The sequence below is a fragment of the Sapajus apella genome, unplaced genomic scaffold (assembly GCF_009761245.1).
Source record: "Sapajus apella isolate SASKATOON/1434 unplaced genomic scaffold, GSC_monkey_1.0 scaffold204, whole genome shotgun sequence".
Classification (NCBI taxonomy): domain Eukaryota; kingdom Metazoa; phylum Chordata; class Mammalia; order Primates; family Cebidae; genus Sapajus; species Sapajus apella.
In genome coordinates this window covers 187,425-209,752 of record NW_022437144.1, presented here as the reverse complement: position 1 = coordinate 209,752, position 22,328 = coordinate 187,425, and the positions used below count along the sequence as shown (strand labels likewise).

Below are 22,328 nucleotides of genomic sequence, written 5' to 3'. Positions count from 1 at the left end.
GAATAAGTGGATTTTTTTACATTCCATAAAACAGGTAAAGATGCAGGGATTCCCTACTGATAAGGTTTGGCTCTGTGGCCCCACACAAATCTCATGTGGAATTGTATTCCCCAGTGTTGGTTGGGGGCAGGACCTGGTGGGAGGTGATTAGATCATGGGGGTGGATTTCCCCCTTGCTGTTTTCATAATAGTGAGTGAGTTCTCATGAGATCTGGTTGTTTGAAGGTATGTTTCACTTCCCCCTTCTCTCTCTTCTGCCTCCATGGTAAGACATGCTTGCTTCCTCTTTGTCCTTCTGCTAAGACTGTAAGTTTCCTGAGGCCTCCCAGTAATGGAGACCAATTAAACCTTTTTTCTTCATAAATTACCCAGTCTCAGGTAGTTCTTTATAACAGTATGAAAATGGACTAATATACCTACCCAGTGGAAAACAGCCTAAAAGCTTTGAAAATGCTCCAAGGAGCCACAGCTTACTTTCCTCTTGACTAGGTCACCTTGGAGATCAATAGTACAGTTTACTGTCTACCTTCCATGGGCTGAGAGTTATTAGCCTTCTATTGCCACTTTGGAAATCTACTTGGGAGGGTACTTCTAGAGCCCTCAGTTGCCTGAAATGCCATACCATGCAGCTCCAAACCTGAGATATAGAAATAAGATATAGCTTCCTTCTCACTGAATTGTAATAGCAATTATAATCTGTCTTAAATTGCTGAATGCTCATATGCTATTTTATGTTTTTTTTTTTTTTTTTTTTTTGGTTACAGCATACATCTCAGTCTTATCTCTTTAATCTCTCTTAAGGTCCTTAAGGGCAGAAACCATTATGTATATATTTGGATTTTCAATGACACTACACATTCTCTGAGGGCCTCAGGAAATACTTATTACTGATAATCAAGCCTTGAGAATGGGAATTAGGAGAATGTTATCTTATGCTTCCTTTTCCAGACCACAAGTAGTTAGCTGACTCTCTGTCTGTCTGTCTGTCTGTCTATCTGTCTGTCTACCTACCTACCTACTTACCCTCTAATCAATCAGTCATTAATTGGTATCTATCTATCTATCTACCTATCTACCTATCTACCTACCTACCTACATATATACATACATACCCTCTAATCAATCAACCATTAATTGGTATCTTACCATGGGCCAGGCTTATACTTATTACAGTCAGTGGATACAGAAGTATAAAAACACTTGGTTTCTGCCTTCAATGGCAGAAGACTGATAAACTAATACATTACAACATAACATGATATGCTAGAGGCAAAACCAAACACTATTAAAACAGAGGCAAGAGCAATTAATTCTGTCTATGGGAGTCAGGAAGAATACTGTGAAGGTGACAATTAAGCCGTTCCTTGAAGGAGTAGCAGTTTTCCAGGAGGAAAAGTGTAGGGCATTCTAGACAGAGGAAAAGTGTGGGAAGGCTCAGGGGAATTATGAACTGAAGAATCGGCCACAGCAAGGAATTACTGGTGATGAGGCTAGAAGGGTAGGTTAAAGCCAGACTTTTAAAGCCATGCTTGGATTGTCTGGACTTATATTTTGTATGTGAAGGGTAACCAATGGATCTAATTTCTATTTCATGTGAAAAGAACCCCCAATAGAAAATTTGCTCTTCAAACAGGATGTTTTAACTGTGGAATTACTATATAAAATCTATACTATCTAAAGAAGTAAAACAATGATTAGAATATGTTTTCCGAAAAGTGTTCAATTTGGAGGGATACTTGACCCAATTTCTCAGTTTCCCTATCCATTTCCCCAGTTTCCTTATCAATTCTTCCACTGAACAGAAAAATAGAATGGTGATTATTCAGAAAATATTTATTTTCTGGTCACTAATATGCATAATGAGTCTACTGTAAGACCTACTAGTTTTAATTCTTCTTCTTTAAGAAGAAAACAGCTTTTTTGTTGATCTATCACAATCTATTTTAGAACATTTTTATCACCCAAAAAGAAACCCTGCATGCATTAACAATAACTACTCCCCATTTCTCCTGAACCCCCATCTCCCAGGTTCTGGCAAACCACTAATCTACATTATGTTTCTATAGATGTACCTGTTCTGGATATTTCATACAAATGGAATATATAATTTATGGTCTTTTGTGACTAGCTTCTTTAACTTAGCATAATGTTTCAAGATTCATCCATGTTGTAGCATTTATCAGTATTTCATTTCTTTATTATGAAATAATATCCCATTGTATGGATATACCACATGTTGCTTTTTCAGTTCAACAATTGATGCACATTTGTGTTGTTTCCACTTTTAGGCTATAGTGAATAATGTGGCAGTTAACATTTTGACATGGAAGAGAAGGAAGCTATGTGATGGAAGCATAAGAGAGAGAAAAGAAGCTAGGTTGCTAACTTTGAAGTTGGAGGAAGGGGCTATGAGCAATGAATATAGCTTTCGACCCAAGGAAAAAGCAAGGAAACAGATTTTTCCCTAGAGCCTCCAGAAGAAACATAGCCCTGCCCAAACCTTGACTTTAGCCCTGTAAGACTCATTTCCAACTACTGGCTTTCAGAACTGTAAGATAATAAGTTCCTGTTGTTTTAAGCTACTAAATGTTTAGAAGTTTTTTATAGCAGCAATAGGAAACTAATACAGTACTCAATACACATTTGTGAATAAATGGATTTGTTTTACATTCCATAAAACAGATAAAGATATAGGATTTCCTACTGATATGGTTTGGCTCTGTGACCCCATGCAAATCTCATGTGGAATTGTATTTCCCAAAGTTGTGGTGGGGGGGAACCTGGTGGGAGGTGATTGGATCACAGGGGTGGATTTCCCCCTTGCTGTTCCCATAATAGTGAGTGAATTCTCATGAGATCTAGTTGTTTTCTATATATAAGATCATGTCATCTGCCAATAGACACAGTTATATAATAATTATATACCATGACCAAATAGGACTTATCCCAAGAATGCAGGTTTGGTTTAACATCAAAAAATCAATGTAATATGCCATATTACTAGGATAAAGGATGAAAACCTCATCAGCATTTCAATAGACTCAGAAAAACCATTTGACAAAATCCAACACCTTTTTCACAATATAAACACTAGGAATAGGGAACTTCCTCATCCAGATAAAGGCTACCTACAAACATTCACAGGAAACATCCTACTACATGGTGAAAGACTAGATGCTTTCCTTATAAGATCAGAAACAGAAGAGGATGCCCACTTTCACCACTTCTATTCAACATTATATTGGAGGTTCTAACCAGGGCAATTAGGCAAGAAAAAGAAAGGAAAAAAGGCAACCAAAGTACAAAGGAAGAAGTAAAACTGTGTTTGTTGGCAGATAACATGATCTTGTATATAGAAAATCCCAAGGAGTCTACTAAAAAACTATTACTTCTAACAGTTACAGTTCAGCAAGATTGCACAATATAAAATCAAAATACAAAAATCAATTGCATTTCTATATAGTAGCAATTAACTAACCAAAAATGAAAGTCAGAAAATCCTACTTATAATGGCATCAAAAGAATAAAATATATAGTAATATATTTTTGAGACCAAGTCTCATTTTGTTGCCCAGGTTGGAGTACAGTAGCATGATATTGGCTCACTGCAATCTCTTGCCTCCTGGGTTCAAGCAATTCTTGTGCCTCAGCCTCCCAAATAGTTGGGACTATAGGTGCACATCACCATGCCTGGCTAATTTTTGTATTATCAGTAGAGCCAGGGTTTCGTCATGTTGGCCAGGCTAGTCTTGAACTCCTGACCTCAAGTGATCCTCCTGCCTCGGCCTCGCAAAGTGCTGGGATTACAGGCATGAGCCATTGCACCCGGCCCCTAGCAATAAATTTAACAAAAGAAGTGCAAGACTTGTATACTAAAAATTATAAAGCATTGTTGAGAGAAATTAAAGATGATCTAAATAAATGGAAAGAAGTTATGATTCTTGAAATGTACATTTTCAAAGGGTGTGTCCTAGTAGAATTATGGATGGTAGTTCCAGTACTTGATATATACTGATAGTTCCAGTACTTGATATATGCTGATTATTAAATGGAAAGATAGAGAAAACAGCTGATGCTTTTTCTGATGTGGGAAGATGCCCTTTAGAAATTTATTACTTCATACATTTTGGGTGTTTAACTGCAATTAGCTAGAAGCTCTGAAATATCTTTTTATAATTTTCTCCACCATTTCTACAGAGCTGCAGTTGTTGGAACTTCTGTAATTTTCCATGGTTGGTTGGCAGGTCACGACAAGGGTCATTTTTCTAGCTGTAACTTTGGCATTTTAAGAGCACCCCTACCCAAGCCTGTAGCCTTTATGATCCAGGATTGTGCTTAGCAAGTTTCATTCTTACTTTTAAACAAGGTAAATTTTTTCCCTTATTTTCAGTACTAGCTGATCAAACCTCTTAAGCTGTTCCAGGAATGTGGTATTGGTGCTTCTACTGTTGCTTCATTAAATGATGCTATTTGTACCATTATGGGTAATTTCTATGTTTAAGAGCAGAGATGGTTATAGAAGATCAGCAGGGGAGGAAAATTCAACTGATTGGTCTGAGATGAGAGGCATACCAGAGACAGAAAGCATAATGGCTTTCCCAGAAATTGGAAATAGCTAAAATTTTCAGTGTTCTTTCTCTTTTTATATCTCTTTCCCATTGAATTATCATCCTCTCTTGTTACCCTTGTGTCTCTCCTTCTCTCTAGACAATACTCATAATCTGGTTTTTATGCTTTACCCTACATGTAAATCTACACAGCTCATATGGTACTACAAAAAAGCCAGGAAAACAAAATTCTGTGAAATCTGCTCTTTATGTTGGTGCGTAGACCATGCATTGTAAAATACCTATATTTTATAAATAGTAATACTATGGTAAGATTTGATTGACAAAGAATCAATTATCACATTTTTCAGGAAAAGTCATATAATAATTGATTCTTTGTCAATCAAATGAATTCACTGGAGAACTTAATTTAAGGAACTCAGGTAAATATGGTCATAGGGAAGACTCCTTCTATAAAGTGAATATTCTATCCATCCAAAATCCCTGTATCTATCAATCTGGTAACTGACACATCTTTTATTTCCTGAGATTTCTTAAATTGGAGCACACCTATACTTGATCTTTAAGATAGTGCTGATATCCGTATTAGAACACATTAACTTTCTTTTCCTCACTGCTGGGTGTAATGATCTAGGCAAGGAAACATGAGCTTACAAGTCCTAGCTTGTGTCATTATAGCTTATGGCTGGTTAACAGATTATATAATCAGATGTTTCCATGCCTAATATCCAAACCTTGTTATGAGATCCTCTGTGGGCTCCTTTTTGTAACACCCCATTCACTACTTCTGTGGCCCAGTTCATGTAGCTGTCAAATGCAGAGCTCTCTTGTGAGAACTGACTCAACAGCTTTTACAGATCAAGTTGGTGTGTTCCCAACTCCATTGTCTCCTCTATCAAAGAAGGAGACTGGAAAAAACAGAAATCCTTCTGCTACTTGACCTCATAGTTATATCCAGCAAGTCCTCTTGGAGACTTACATGTTCTAATGATAGAAACTGGAGTAGAAACCAGGAGACCTAGATCCCTGCTTCAGTTTTTCATCTTACCCAAAACTCCCCAACCTTACCTGTCTCCTTCAGAGGAATGTTATCATGATAAGTTTAAAGATACTTATTAAAAATCCAAAGTATTAACTATTATAATTATCCAACTTACATTTTTTCTTTCATTAAGCCCCCAATTCTAATCTAATACATATAGCTAAATAAATAAGCTTTGTGCACATCTGCTTCTCTCCACATAAAATATGCATGCACACAAAATATATGCACCTGATTGTGGGAAATCAGGAATTAGTCCCACATAATGGGTTTTCTTTTAACCATCCACTTGACATTCATAGTCCACTTTAAGGGCTCTGTGCCTAGAGTTGGCAGCTCTAGGAACAGTGAGATCAGTTTGTCTACAGTTGTTCCCAACCTTTTTTGGCTCTGGTACACCTACACTTGCTTCCAAAAATATACCCCACAGTCTGGTGCTCAATGGAATGAAAATCTTTCCTGAGCTAATAGGATATAAAACAGAAGAGGCAGTGGACATAGTTCTGCATTTTAGGATACTCATAACAACATAGTGAGCCAAACCAGTGGAAATGATGCAATTAACTCAGCACAGAGAGAAAGAAGGTTTGGGCTGTTTGTTCAAAACTGGAAAGATTTATCAACCTACATCTCCCAGATTGGCCTCCCTTATGACTTAGGATATGCTTTTGAAGAGATGGCTGGCTGAGGGAAATGGTGCAGCCAGTAGTAGCATTAGAGTAAGTGAAAACTAACTTGTTTGTACAAGGACTAAAATCATGATTTTGGCCTCACTAGCCCTGTATTCTAACTGCCTGAGCAAACTAGCTACAGATATTACCTGAAAGAAGACCAACTTTTAATCAGAAACAAAAATGTATTCAGTATATGGCACACATAAGTCGCTCAGTCTCAATGACCTGTATCTAACGTTGAGCCTATTCCAAAGTTGCCATCTAATGAGGAGGAAAGATCCTTTATTTATCTGAACAGTTCTAAAAGTTCCATACTTTGTACTATTACACCCAATAATTTAACTTCATGTGAATGGCTTCAATTCCAACTATTCATACATTTCCTGCAATTAGTATGCTTTTCTGAGAACTTTTTAGTAAATACTGCTATTGTTTATTATTAAGCCTTGAACAGTAAGCGGAAATCTGAACTTAATTGGTGTACCTTCTTTATGGATATATATCCCTCTTATAGTAAAGCCACAGATAGGGATTCCTGGTCAAGGCATTAATAAGAGCTTAAGGACCTTCAAGATGTCTCCCAGAGGAAGCTATCATAATCTCTTACAGATAATTTGTTAGTTGTCTGGAATAAAGTCCATAGTTACCAGTTGACTTGATCCACCTTATATGCTTTATTATTAATGTTATATTAAAGTACATCAGGCAAGACTAGTGATTTAAAGTCCTCTCAATTTAAGCCTTACCTCTGCTCCTAGTTTCCAGAAGAGTTTAAAGAGCCAGTTTTACTAAATTCCAAAGACAGTACATGAAAGGCATTGAAACTAATGATTATCAGAAGAAAAATTCACTGAATTCTAGCAAAGACCAGTGAGGAAGTGAATGCAGCTTACTAGCATTCCAACTAAATTTAGTAGTATCAGTTGTATAAGAATCTGAGTGGGTAGTTGGATTAAATATTTGAAAATATGCTGAAAAAAAGATGAGTTTTATCTAGGTTATAATACAGTTATATTAAAGATAAATAGGGTTAGAAAATCATATTAAAGTAAAGCTGTGGAACAACATGAGGCTCTATCCAACTTATTCCTTTTATTCCTTTCTCTTAGCCCTTGGTTGTTTTGTTGTTGTTGTTTGTTTGTTTTCTTGAGATGAAGTCTCGCTCTCTCACCAAGGTTGGAGTGCAGTGGCGCCATCTCAGCTCACTGCAACCTCCACCTCCTGTGTTCAAGCAATTCTTGTGCCTCAACATCCAAGTAGCTGGGATTATAGGTGCACACCACCACTTCCAGCTATTTTTTGTATTTTTAGTAGAGATGGGGTTTCGCCATGTTGGCCAGGCTGGTCTTGAACTCCTGACCTCAGGTGATCCACCCACCTCAACCTCCCAAAGTGCTGGAATTACAGGCGTGAGCCACCGCTTTCAGCCCCTTGGTTCTTATATTTAAACACTAACACTGAAAAAGTAGGACTCTTCCTACAGTTAAGACATCAGAAAAAAATTGAAAGCAAAAGATAATTAGTTTTAGATATATACTTTGAGTTTACACTTTCAATTGTCATTTAAGTTGCCTAAGAAAATATGATTTCAGCATGGGTTTGGTAACAATGGAAAACAAATAGAAAGGCTTACTCTGGAGTCTATACTGTACTAGAAAAATTCACCAATGCTAGAGACACTTGCCCTCCTCTAGCAAGGACTAGCTTCAGGAACTGTTCAGATTTATCATAAAAATAGGTGCTGAGAAGAGCAATAAAAATGGGTTGTGTTTCTCAGACTTTTGAAAAGATTCCATTAAATAGATGGAAAAATACATTAAAATACATAAAGCACATTGAAAAATATAATACTGAGTATTATGACCAGTATTTCTCAAAACTGTGAAGGTCATCAAAATTAAAGAAAGTCTGAGAAACTGATAGTCAAGAGGAGCCTAAGGAGGCAACTAAATGTAATATGGTGTTCTAGTGGGGACAGAAAATGGACATTACGTAAACACTAAGGAGCAATAAACTACAGACTGTAATGAATGATCATGTATCAATATTGGTTAATTGTAACAAATGCTTCATACTCATGTAAGATGTTAACAATAGAGGAAACTGTGTGGGGTATATGGGAACTCTACATTATCTGCTCAATTTTTCTATAAATCTAAAATCGTTCTTAAAAAAATGTTTATCAAATTTTTAAAAAGGGTTATTTTGTCACACCATTCAAAATGATTGCATTAATGAAAAATTCATAATACGAGGGTCCAGCTCATGGGCCTGGATCTAGGGCAGGTGGAAGCTTCAGCCATCAGATGACAACTAGACAAGGACTCCATGCCTCCCACAATATCCCAGGTCAGAAAGCTGCAAATCCAGATACCCAAAATCCTTTCAGAGAATTTCAGTGAGAACAATGGATTATTAAGACAATAAGCAGAGCCTGTTTAACTTTCTTCCTCCTGAACCACCCTACAGCTTTCAAGCACATTGTGGACAGCAGGTTTCTCAAGCAGTGAAATCTCCATGTGCAAAAGCAGAGCTAACAATTCTAGTGGAGTCAAGGAAGCCTAGAGGAATTGCGTAATTCAGCAGCTGCCTGCCCCTCCTGAGAAGGGAGGAGTTGGTATGGGAGCAGAGGCCTGCCTGGGGCTTTAGTGACTCCTAGCTCTGGCCTTACAACATATACTCTTGTCTGACACAATCTTTTATACAAATAAGGCATACAAACTCCAAGTCTGACTCTTTTCCTCCTCTTGCCTAAACATTATTTAAGACTAAGGATCAAGAGTGTTATCTTTATCAGCTAGGTTATGAACTCTGAAGAATGGTTTTTTTGTTTTTTGTTTTTTTATTCAGTCTCCGTGGAGACTGTCAAAAATTGCTAATGCCGACTATATTTCAAGTCGTCATGGCAGGGTATTGGGAAAATTTTCAATTAACAATAATCGCGCCTCAGATAGACCTCACTGGCTATGATATTGCCACTGTGCAAAACTGAAGAATGGCTTCTTGATGGAAATACTGACCACTGTCAATTAGTAAAACAAATTTCAAGGTGAAAATCTGTTGATTCTAAATACTCATTCTTTCATTCTTTTATTCAAATTTTAAATACTTATTGAAGACCGATTATGAGTCAGATACCGGACTGATGAAAGAAAGTGGTGCAGGAGAACACTCTGACCTGATGAAACAGTTTAGATGAACATCAGATCAATAAATAGAAACGAGAATGACGTTAATAGAATTTCATTAAGCAGAAAACATACTTGATTTAACCTTGCACTCCCTCTAGTGGTTTTTTGATTAAAATGTGAAACTTACATAACAACCCACAGTCTAGTAATGTTCAGTATGCTGGAATCTCTGATATCCTGACTGCTTGACTTTGTGAGCACTCTAATCTCTGACTGCCATGTGGAACCTCTCACCTTCTCTCTTCCCTGGTCCTGATAATTTAATATCTGTCAAGATATTACCACTGATTCATTCAACAAATATTTTTTGAGAATCTATCTTGAGAAGGCATTAACTGATCATTCCAATTTAATAACTTTATTTCCCAAACATTTTAATATTCAGTAAGTCAACTGGTAACACTATCATGGACAGTCTTTTAAAGGGTTGGGAATTAACATTTCCTATTCATCTCTGTCCTGCCCATCCACAACAACTTTCACACTTGTCCATTCCCCAACAATACGAGCTGGGCCCTTGTATTACTGAGGGCTTACTATGTGCTAGGTAAAGTTCTAGGCAGTGAAGCTATAGTAATGAACAAAACAGACAAGAATTCCTACCTCCATGAAGCTTATGTTCTAGTGGTAGGGGGAGGGTGAAACAAGACAGATATAATTAACAAGCAAATTATTTTTCAAATTATCAATAGTATGGATAACAATAAAACAGGGAAAAGATGATAGGAGGTTTTTCTATGGTATGCAAATTTTTAAAAATGTGGTTAGGAAAGGCCTCACTGAGAAAGTGTTATTTGAGCAAAGACTTAAAGGAGGTGAAGGACATCCTTAGGGGAAGAGCATTTCAGGCAGTCGGAGCAGCAAGGGCAAAGGCCTAGAGGTGAGAACATGCCTGATATGTCCAAGGGAGCACAAGGAGTCCAGTGCCTGAAGAACAGTGAGGGAAAGAAGAAAATGGTAGTTTTACCAGGGAGAGGAGAAAAGGGGATATTGTGCAGGGCCTTGTAGGGCATGGTAGGGCCTTCAGCTTTTACTCTGAGTGGAACAGGGAGCCAGTGCAGTGTTTTGAGAAGAGGAGTAACAGGATCTAATTAGTTTTAAAAAGATCATTTTAACATTATTTGGAGAACAGACCAAAGAGAGGCAAGGCTAGAATCAGGAACACTAGTTGGGAGCCTGTTGCAATAATCTATGAGAGAGATGATCGTAGTTAGGACTAGGGTTGTAGTGCTGGAGGTAGTGAGAGGTGGTCAGATTCTGGATATATTTTGAAGACAAGGTTGACAGTTTTTTTACAGATTGAATCTGAGGTGTGAAAGAAAGGAGTCAAGGGTAATTCTGGTATGTTTAGCTTAAACAACTAGAAGAATAGGGTTGCCATATGGGAGGGAAATATTACAAGTTCAGCTTTGGACATACTAAGTTTAGGATGTCAATCAGATACCCACCAATTAATCTACTCTCTACCACCTTCTCCTGCCTATACATTTACTCACTCAGATTTCTCTCGGTCACAAATCCTTTGATACTTCTATATATTTTTTGGTATGGCATTTCCAGTCTTAGCTAAAATATTTCCATCTACTTAAGCAAGAAACTGGGTATTTTTGACATTTCCCTTCTCTTTACCCCCACAGCCAATTGATCGCCATGTCCATTCTCTCAATTATACTCTCAAATGCTATCCTTTCTTTTCACATCTGCCGTCATTAATTTTGTTTATACTTTCCCAATCTCTACCTTGGTCACTGAGCATAATAGTTTGATCTTTTTCCTTTATCAGTGAGAATAGGTAGAGTGGTTCAACTGATCTGGGGTCAGGAAGTGAGGGTGGAGGCAAGTAATTTACTCCCAGTCCTGGTACCTTGAACTGAAAGTGAACATATACCACTTTCACACTTTGAGGCTTAGCTCGCAGTTGGTGCTACTGTAATCACTCCATTACCACCCAGCTCAGAATAACATTTAAGAGAAATTGCTGAGGTTGAGCTGGGAAAGCACACCTATATTTGGGTTATATCAAGGTCCCTTTGAGTGGTCCACCCAACTATATCTTGATCAACAACCTTCCCAGAAAATCAGGTAGTAGGCCAACCATGATGCTGCTGGAAATCTAGCACCTTTTTCATAACATAACTGGTGTCTTAGCCTCAGGTTACTGGAGCTAATTGCAGAGACAAGGTAGTCAAAGTACACCAAGGAATACTGAAAAGACTGGATGAGTGATCATGCGGAGGAAGAGCGTGAAGTTCAAGGAGCTGCTGATGTAGGAGGTCTATGGGCAGATGACTGAATTTCACTTCAAAGGTTTATAAAGAGTCCTTCAATTTTTGGCATGGGCAGATGAGTCTGTGCCCAGACGAAATCTCACTGATGTCTCACACCTGAATGACTCAGTTAGTGTAATATACAATTTAAGAGCAAACACTTTTTGGTTCTCAGTATGTGCCAGGCACTATTCTACATGCTTTACACATATTAGTTCATATCATATCACACTGTTTTTTGAGGTAGGTAGTGTTATCTCCATTCTATAGCTCAGGAACTTGAGGAAAAGAGGGTTTAAGTAACTTGTTAAAGCTGACATAGAAAGTGATACTGGTGGGGTTCAAACCCAGGCAGTGTGACTTTAGAGTTTCTGCTTTTAACCTCTGTGCTACGTTGTATGGTAAAGGCTAACTGGCTACGTCCTTGTGTAGTCCATACTTGGTTTTGGGTGACCCAGGTATTGGCCAGACTCTCGAGTGTTGATGGTTTCAGTAACTAGCCAGAGCAATAGTAGGCTAGAAATGATTGATGTCTTGAAGGGAAGAGGCCTGGATGGAGGGGTGTAGTGAGTTGTTAAGAAATGCATTCTGAGGAATCTGGGGTGGAGAACCAATGTGTTATGTGTTAGAGTAGCAGCAGTACTGTCCCCCAGTACCTAGTTAATGCATATGGCCGTGGCTGGAGAGCAGATGGCCAGGGAACTTGAGAAAGGGAAGACCTTTTAGATGAACAAGGCAGTAGTAGTTGGTGTGAATTGGGCTAAGAGAGTAAGAGGGATTAATCACTGGTTGAAGGTGTTCTAGATGTGAATCTACAATAAGGTTCACTGGGACAATGTCCCAATGGCCCAAGGGCCTGGAAGATACCTTGGTCTATCTTTGTTTCAACTGTAGAAATCATAAAGGCATACTAGAGGTTAGGTCAGACAGGAGGCAACTAAGAGAACCCTTAGATGAAGAGTTCTCAAAATGTGCTGAATCACCTGGGGAGGCACTGGTTAAAAATGAATATTCCTGGGCTCTACCCCTAGAGGGTCTAATTCAGGAATCATCATTTTAGGATTAAGATGAAGGTGGTCTGCAGACCACATTATGAAATATGATCCATCAGGTGACAAGCAAATTTGAATAGCTGTGTGGGCTTGTTGGAGTAGTGCTGATGGGCACACGCAACCCCGGATCCTATTAGAATGGGGCACGTGGAGCATAAACTTCTGGGCTGCCCCATGATGAACCAGGATCTTTATGTTCTACATGTGCATCTGCCTGTTACCTATGCTGTCGCTGAGGTAAATGGCTGTGACATTCTAAAACTGGAACCATTTCCACTTCCTCTTAAGATTCTGAATTCTGAAACAGGATGGGTGCGAGTCTGTCCTGGCTGGTACAGGCTGCAATGGTTTGAGCTCATCACCACAGCTGCCTCTGAAAGGAAGTATGTCCCATCTTTAAAGTGGCCTTGATCACTAAGAGCTCTCATTTCCACTTGGGGTAACTGACCTTGGTTAGGACCAGCTTCCTGGAGAAGTGGGTGCAGGGGCAGAGATCAAAGTACCCAGGTTCTCCTGCAACAGGACAACATCCCACACCCCACACCTGGATGGTGAAGGCATTAGTCAACAGTATAGGCCAGGGCTGGAGTAGAAGTGAGCTAGACTTTAAGCTACTGGAAGGTCATTTTTTGTGTCAGGGAACCAAATTCCTTTCTATTAAGGAGGACAAGTATTGGGGTATAAAGACGTACAGGATGAATACTGGGGTATAAAGATGGATTGCTGATGGTATTAAGGAATTGCTGGATGTTTTCAATCTTCCTTGGAGACTTCTTTCAAAAAGGTTTACATGTCACCCAGCACTATGTAAACTCTGGCATAACAGAATGTGGTCCAGAAACACAATTTTTACACTTTGGGGCTTGGCCTGGAGTTGGTACTACTGTAATCGCTCTAATACCTCCAGCCCAGAGATTCTGTCAAGCCACATTAGGTGAATTTTTCAAAATATTGCCCAAGTAGACAACTATGAAATTGATGTAGAAGATTCCAGACTAATTTTGGATAGTAATTACACTAAGGATGGGATAATTATGACAAGGAAGAACTCCCTTTTTTTTATTTCCAGAAAGAGTCTCAAGGTCAGTATGGCAGAGATAGAGGAGGAATCAAGATGCTGTCCAAAGTTTTTGTTTTATAGAAGGTCTTGATTTTAGACTCAGAGAGCATCTGCTCCTTTGGGAGTAAGGCAAGTCCTGGGTACCAGGGCTACCACATAGTCATCCTCATCACTTAGGGGTGGTCGCTCTGTCTCTTGGTAGGTAGTATCTTTTTTTGCCTTATAGGTATGAGTTGGCTCCTAGCAGTGCGAGGGGTGGGTTGAACAGGGAATTCTCTGTGTTGTTTTGGGTGGGGTAGAAGGTCATGGGAAATGCTGGCAGCAAATTTCTGACAAAGTGAAGGATGTGAATCTTGAGGGCAGTAGTGAATGGTCTTAATTCTCAGTGAGGAGTGGCATATGGAAAAAGGGTAGTGGGTAACAAACAATATCAAGGCTGACCTCAGCTGCACAGGCAGTTAGACCTACTGGACCAGGAACTTGTCTGAGAGGTTGCCTAAGAACCCCTGAGTATAACCTAGTCTGGATATAATAAATGACTTTCATCAAACACTTGCTATGAGCCAGGCTCTTGCTAAGCTCTTTAATTGCAATTATCACATTTAATCCTTATAACCCTATAAGGTACATACTATTGTCATCTCCATTTTATAAATAAGGACACTGAGGCACAGAGAGGTAATAATTGATGAAGCTAGTAATTGATTGAGCTGGGATTCCCTGTGCCATACTTCACCTGTGATATACCATCTTCCCCAGTTCTATAGAAATTTTAGGAACACCCCTTACAAACTAGAGGCTAGTGGTAGGGTGCCATAGGGACAAAGCATGTCCTAGCTGGTTACTATGCTGGTGGCTGGCCAGGCAGTTTTCTGATGAAGGGCCTTATGGGTTGGACATGTATTGACAGAGAATGATCTGGGCTACTATGGTAAAGGCCTGTTGGTTTTGTCTAGTGATGTGCCTGTTCTACAGGTACCAGCCCGGAACGGGTGTGAATAGCAAGTACAGAGACATGCCCCCATGTTTAAGGAGGGGTTTCCCTTGGTGTTGAGGCAATGTTGCTGATACTGAATCTAGATCTCCACTTTCATGCAGTTATCTATTTGTTTACAAAGGCTAGAGCTGGGGTGGTGTAGATAGAGGAGGAGGTTTGGCAGCTTGGTTAACAAGTTACACTGTGCACAGAGTCCTTTGGGGAACTGGAACTGTAGTGTAATTCACTGCCATTCACTCTATCTGAAGCAAAAGGAGGTGGAGCTCTTGGGATACAGCTCTAGTAGCTTTGATCCTAACTGCTGGGTGGGTGATAACTAAGAGTTGGAGGTTTAGTTCTACATTCTTCCTGTAGAGCTTGCCAAGACAAAGGGCATAGAACTTTATGGCTCTACCATTTACTGCCTCCAGCTGGACTCCCAGAAGCCAATAGCATTCCAGGAGAGAGTAATTTCTCCCTCAATTAGCAGGGAAGTAGGACAGAGAGGGCCTAGCTGGCATAGATTCCATGTTGCTGGGCAGAAGGCTGAAATGTCATGGGTTAAGAAGGTAAATAACAGAATTGTGGGGGGAAGAAGGATGTGGTCAAATTAGAGATGTGGGTCTTAAATGGATTATCAGAGTAAGATGAAGGAAAATATTGGGAACTGAGATGCAGAACTAAACAGAATAAGACATTAGATAAAGCTGGTGGAAGGGTGAGGACTAGCCGGTCAAAGTAACCAAGCCAGATGTGAGCTCGACACATACTGGAGGTTAGGAGTCACTGTGCTGAGTGAAATGAATAATGCCATGGATAGGGTAAGTTCCATTTCAGGGAATTTACATGAAACAAGATGACTTCCTTAGACACTGACGACAAAAGGCAGAATCAAAGGATTCAAAGACGTCTGTGAACTAGTGACACAAGAGGGCAAGAGGGCAACACAGAGAAACAGAGGCCACTGAGCAGGCACTTTGCCAGTGTGCTAGCAGGCACCCCCCACACTCTTCTGCCACACCCATTCTTGACTTCTTTCACTCTGGCTTCACAAGAGATGCTTCTTCTCTAAAAGACATTCACTTCACTCTCTCCTGCCACCTCTAAGAGTTTGTTCCATCTCATCTTTTTCATATTTCTGGTATTTCCCCTTCAGCCCATAAATGTTCTTAATCTCTTAAAACAAAACCAGCAAACCACCCCTCGACCCTTACTTTCCCTTGACCACACCCCTCCTCTTTTCTTTCTTTCTTTCTCATTCAAACCTCTGGACAGAGTAGTCTTTCTTTCCTATTTCTTAGTTACTACTCACCATACAATGGTTTGAGGTATACTTCATCACTTTCTAGAAAGTTCTCTGACCAAGGTCATTAATGGCCATCTTAATTGCCAAATATGACCGACACTTCAGTACCTGCCTAGATTGCCTCTTCATGGTACATGAAACTGTTGAAAACTCTTCTTCCTTAAACTCTTCTGCTCCCTTGGGATTCAGTAACCCCTTTCTATTTTGATTATGTGACTAGCCTTCATTGTTGCTTTTCAGCTGAATTGGCTGGAATCTCTTCTGCTTGCCCATTACAAGGTGGTGTCTTCTGGGGTTCTAGGCTTTACTCATTTTCTCCTTATTATCTACCTTTTCCCTAAGTAATCTCATCCATTTTCATGGTTTGCACCACCACTTGATATACTGGCAACAGATGTATCTCCAGTTCCAGCTTCTACTTCCATTTCCAAATCCGGATATCAAATTTCCCTGTATATTACCTCTGATGCACACCACCACCTATTCCTATTTATTGAAGTAGTGTAGTAAGTGTAGCACAGTGGTTAAGAACCCAGCTTGAAGAATCAGATTGCCTGGGTTTGAATCTCAACTTGGCTACTTACCAACCTTCAGAAAGTCATTTAACCTCTCTGCATTTCCGTGTGTAAAATAGACATAATAATTATTACCTACTGCTTAGTGTTCCTATGAGGATACATGAGAAAAATGCACATAAGGTAGTGCCTACCATATAGCTCAACGTAGGTTAGCTATTGCTATTACTTCCCATTTTGCTTGGGACTCCACTTAAGCAAGCCAGAAGCCCGAGTTATCCTCCTCATTTTTCATCTCCTCCCATATCTACTTAATCATCAATACTTGCTTTTACCTCTTAAAGCTGTCTCAAGTCAGCTTTCACCATTCCCCACCCCCTAATCTCATTGCTCTGCCTCAGTTCAGGTCTTCATCACTTTTCAGTGGCACTGTGATACCTTAAGCGGTCTCCCTACCTCCAGCCTATGCCTCTTGCAATCCATCTGCTATAACTTCAATCAGTTATTTTCCTACAACACAAATCTAACCATGTTACTTCCTAATGTAATTTTTCACTGTCTCCCATTTCCTACAGCAGAGCTTATTAAAATTTGTACATCAGAATTACTCCTAGAGTTTGAAAGTGCAGGTTCCTATGCACTACCCCAAACCTACCAAATCAAGATGTCTGAGAGAGACCTAGAAATCTACATTTTAAAATTCAGTGATTCCAATATACATGAAGTACTTCATGACCCATTTTCTATGTTTCTACTTCTTCTTCTGCCATTATCTACTTTACACCTTAACGCTCCAGCAATACTGAGCTATGTGTAGTTTCCCAAATCTGCCGAGCTATATTACATTGCTCTGCTTTTTATTTTACATTGTTTATTTTATTTCTGCCTTTCTATTTTACATTCCAGCTTTAATGACTTTTGCAAATGCTATTCTGGCCTTCTGAAATACCCCCACCCTGCCACCTCCTTGTCTCACTGGCACATCCCTTTTCATCCTTTGAAGTCATCTTCATCATCACCTCCTTACTGACAAATCTTACTTCATCTCTACAGCATTGTTTCTCAACCATTTCTGTTTCTCCCTCCCCTCCCCTCCCCTCCCCTCCCCTCCTCCCTCTCTCTCTCTCTCTCTCTCTCTCTCTCTCACACACCCCCCCCCCCCGTGTCTCTCTGTGTCTCTGTGTGTGTGTGTGTGTGTGTTTGTGTGTGTCTCCCCCTCTCTCTGAGACTGGGTCTTGCTTTGTCACTCAGGCTGGAGTGCAGTGGTGCAACCTCAAACTCCTGGGCTCAAGGAATCCTTACACCTCAGCCTCCTGAGTAGCTAAGACTACAGGCTCACACCACCATGCCAAGCTAATTTTCTAATTCTTTGTAGAGATGAAGTCTCGCTATGTTGCACAGGCTGTCAACCATTTTTTCATTATCATGTGCCACCTCTACTGAAAGAGCCTTTTTAGGTACCTTTTCCTAATTGACTCCCCATAACATTTTAATACTGCAGATACAGTGTGCAGATACTGCCACAGACTGGCAGTATGTATTACCTGGGATCTTGTTAGAAATGCATATTCCTAGGTTCCATCTCAGACCTCCTGAATCAGAATCTGCATTTAAACAAGAATCCCTGAGATTTCATATACACATTAAAGGTGGAGAAGTCCTGGGCTGGGCCCTATTATCAGCTCTCTAATAGACATCTTCAGTTACATATTCCATAAACACATGATTCCTCACCCTATAAGCTTCTTAATGGTAACAATTTACTCAATCATCTACACAAGAACTCTAGACTACCCCTTCCTTATCATTTATATCTAATTGGTCTTCTTTACTATCTATTCTATCTACTAAATGGCTTTTGAATTTATTTCCTCTTCTTCCTTTTTTTCTTTTTTTGTTTCGTTTTGTTTTGAGATGGGAGTTTCGCTCTTGTTGCCCAGGTTGGAGTGCAATAGCATGATCTTGACTCACTGCAACTTCCGCTTCCCAGGTTCAAGCAATTCTCCTGCCTCAGCCTCCTGAGTATCTGGGATTACAGGCATGCACCACCACACCCAGCTAATTTTGTACTTTTAGTAGAGATGAGGTTTCTCCATGTTGGTCAGGCTGGTCTCGAACTCCTTACCTCAGGTGACTCACATGCCTCAGCCTCCCAAAGTGCTGTGATTATAGGTTTGAGCCACCTAGCCCAGCCCAAATTTATTCTCTCTTCTGTACTCATCACTACTGCTTTCATTTCTTCTTGGATATATTATCAAAATAATGTCCTCACAGATTTCTCTATGGACAGTTTCTGTCCCTCTGGTTTAACTGCTGACTATTGCTAGAGTCATATTCCTAAAATGCATGTCTGACAATGTTACTTCTTCCTGGCTAAATATTCTTTCAGTGACTTCTCACTGTCTAAAGCTGGAGTTCTTAAGCTGGGACCCATACATGGGCTTTAGGAAATCCTTACACTTTCTGAAACTACAAGGAAAAATTTGTGTATGTACATTTTCTAGGGGATGTATGTACATTCTTTAAGTTAGTGGTTCTTAACCATTTTTGGTGGTGGAAAACTCAGTGGGGTCGACGACTAAAAAAGCTTAAGAACCACTGACCTAAAGGATCAAATCCAAGCTGTTTAGCTTGGCATTCGAGGACTTTTTATGCCACTCCAACCTTATCTCTGGCTATTTATCTATAGAAACCTATGGTTCCAGCTTTAATGACAGACTTGGAAGTCCCACCCCAACAACTTTCACACCTCTAAGCATCTGCACATGCTGTTCCTAGAATAACCCCAAGATTATACACATAACTAGTAAGGGGTGGGGCCTTAATTTACATCCAGGTCTTACTTCAAAGTTCACAGTCATTCTATGCTACAGTGACTTGACATTTTACACTGTGACCTAACACACACACACACACACACACACACACACACACCAGAACAAGTTTCATGAATCCTACCTTGATATGAAAGAAAGCTGCTTGTAGCCTACTAAACTGATAGAATGTTTATTAACAAATTGCAGTCTTTGGTTTGAAAAACACTGCACTACACCTTTGCTGAAATAGGCAGATCTTATTACTGAGAATTTATTATCTTAGCCCCAGCAGTACCAGGTTTTGAGGTTTTCTCAGGATAAAAAAGCTTTCATAATACAAAAGTGTCTGCTAATGAACTGACCACTTATATCAGTCTCAGCTCAAAGAACCCTCTCCTTCAAATACTAGAGTCTAACCCCATCCATCTGGTCAATCATTTTGACTCTCATGGATTGTCAGGTATATTAGCTAGCAATTCAATTCAAATCTGTTAGAAAATAAAATTATAAATCTCATAAAAACATGCTGGATATCATGAAGTCAGCATGCACACACAAAACTGATAAGTATCTGGTAGACCAGTCTACAATTGAAGAGGAGAAAAATATGTATAAAGAATGATTTTAAAAGCGGTTCAAAACAAAATGACTTGAATACCAAGTGATTAAGAAAATGCCTTTGGGAACATTAACGAAGTCTTTAAATATTTTGGCAAAATCAGCCCTCTTAAAGGTCATGCTACAAATATCTCCAAGGAAGTGAAACATACCATCTTGAAATATCATGCAATTTTGTTTGAAAAATTAGGCCCAAAACAAAAGCTATGAATTCTTCATACATTTTTTGTTTGTTTTAAGAATTAGTGCATTGTTATATCTAGCTTTCATTTTTATTAAATGAGAAAAAATTTGTATATTTTAAGTTTTTAGTTATTCAAGCTAGAATCCTAATCAAACTCTACTCCTTCCACTATTACTCTAAAATTTTGGTCTCCTTTTAAAATAAATTCACTAATGGCCTTTTGTGTAGTGCCAACTGCCCTCGAGCAATAAGAACCTCCTGTATACCTCTTTGTTTCCTCAGTGCCTGGCATACAGAGGGAGTTTAATAGATGTTTGTTAATTCACTGATTATGAAAGCCTCCTCTGCCTCCAGTCTCAGTTCCCTCCAATCCAACCAGTACATTTTCAATCCTCCCTAAAATTATTTAGTAAATTCCCTCCAACCCCAGAAAAAACTCCAGTTCCTCAGGATGGCTTATAAAACCTTTATCATCTGACCTTGTTCTATTTGCCCTCAGACTCTGGCCACATTTCACTACTTGTGGTTCTCCAAATGTTCTGTACTTTCTTGTTGCCAGACTTACATTATTCCCTCTGCTTGGAATTTTCTATCCCACCAAGGGAAAAGCAAACTCCTAGTCCTTCTTCTGGACACCACACTATCTTGTATGTAATGCTAGCACTCTGACCACACGGCATTATAACTACTTCCTGCCTTGTTTCCAGCAGTTTTTTTTTTGTAAAAATTTTATTAATGGCTGGGCTCAGTGCCTCATGCCTATAATCCCAGTACTTTGGGAGGCTGAGGCGAATGGATCACCTGAGGTCGGGAGTTTGAGACCAGACTGACCAACATGGAGAAACCCTGTCTTTATTAAAATACAAAATTAGCTGGGTGTGGTGGCACATGCCTGTAATCCCAGCTACTAAGGAGGCTGAGGCAGGAGAATCGCTTGAAACTGGGAGGCAGAGGTTGCAGTGAGTCGAGGTCATGCCATTGCACTCCAGCCTGGGCAACAAGAGTGAAACTTTGTCTCAAAAAAAAAAAAAGTTTTATTTATAAAAGCAATATAATCACATTAGAGAAAATATGGGAAACAGAAAAAATGTGGGTATACTATGTAAGTGTGTACATATGAAAATATAGAGCTGGATACTGTGGCTAACACCTGCAATCCTAGCACTCTGGGAATCTGAGGTGGGAGGATCACCTGAGGCCAGTAGTTCAAGACCAGCCTAGGCAACATAAGGAGATCCTATCTCTATTAAACAAAAAAAATTTTTTTTAATTATACTTTAGGTTCTGGGGTACACGTGCAGATCTTACCGGATTGTTACATAGGTATACTCATGCCCTGATGGTTTGCTGCCTCCATCCCCCCGTCACCTACATTAGGTATTTCTCCTAATGTTATCCCTCCCCTACCTCCCCACCCTCTGCTATGGGTCCCCTAGCCCCCCACTCCCCAACAGACCTCAGTGTGTGATATTCCCCTCCCTGCATCCATGTGTTCTCATTGTTCAACACCCACTTATGAGTGAGAACATGCAGTATGTGGTTTTCTGTTCTTGTGTCAGTTTGCTGAGAATGAAGGTTTCCAGATTCATCCATGTCCCTGCAAAGGACATGAATTCCTCCTTTACAATTTTTTTTTTTTTTAATTTAGCGAGATGAGCCACATGCAGTGGCTCGTGCTTGTAATCCCAGCACCTTAGGGGCCCAAGGCAAGCGGATCACCTGAGATCAGGAGTTTGAGACCAGCCTGGCCAACATGGTAAAACCCCGTCTCTACTAAAAGTACAAAAATTAGCCAGGTGTGGTGGTGTGCATCTGTAGTCCCAGCTACTTGGGAGGCTGAGGCAGGAGAATCGCTTGAACCAGGGAGTTGGAGGATGCAGTGAGCCAAGATTGTGCCATTGCACTCAGCCTGGGCAACAAGAGCAAAACTCCATCTCAAAAAAAAAAAAAAAAAAAATAGCCAGTTGTTGTGGTCCCAGCTACTTGGCAGAAGTGAGAGGATCACTTGAGGACAGAAGGCTGAGGCTGCGGTAAGCTATGATTGCACCACTGCACTCCA

At 39.8% G+C, this 22,328-nt stretch overlaps 1 protein-coding gene, 1 long non-coding RNA gene and 1 other non-coding gene across 4 annotated transcripts in view; all 3 read right to left on the bottom strand.

Moving 5' to 3' along the window:
* Nucleotides 1-22,328, bottom strand: part of HDAC8 (histone deacetylase 8) — a 227,381-nt gene that overhangs the window by 180,705 nt on the left and 24,348 nt on the right. The gene's annotated exons all lie outside the window — the stretch shown is intronic.
* Nucleotides 735-2,827, bottom strand: LOC116544044. Its single transcript, XR_004265788.1, has 2 exons — nt 1,069-2,827; nt 735-1,015 (listed from the first exon to the last, which is right to left on the bottom strand). It is a non-coding gene; the product is annotated as an uncharacterized LOC116544044 (long non-coding RNA).
* On the bottom strand, nt 9,135-9,274 carry LOC116544061. The gene has a single exon (XR_004265793.1). It is a non-coding gene; the product is annotated as a U4 spliceosomal RNA (small nuclear RNA).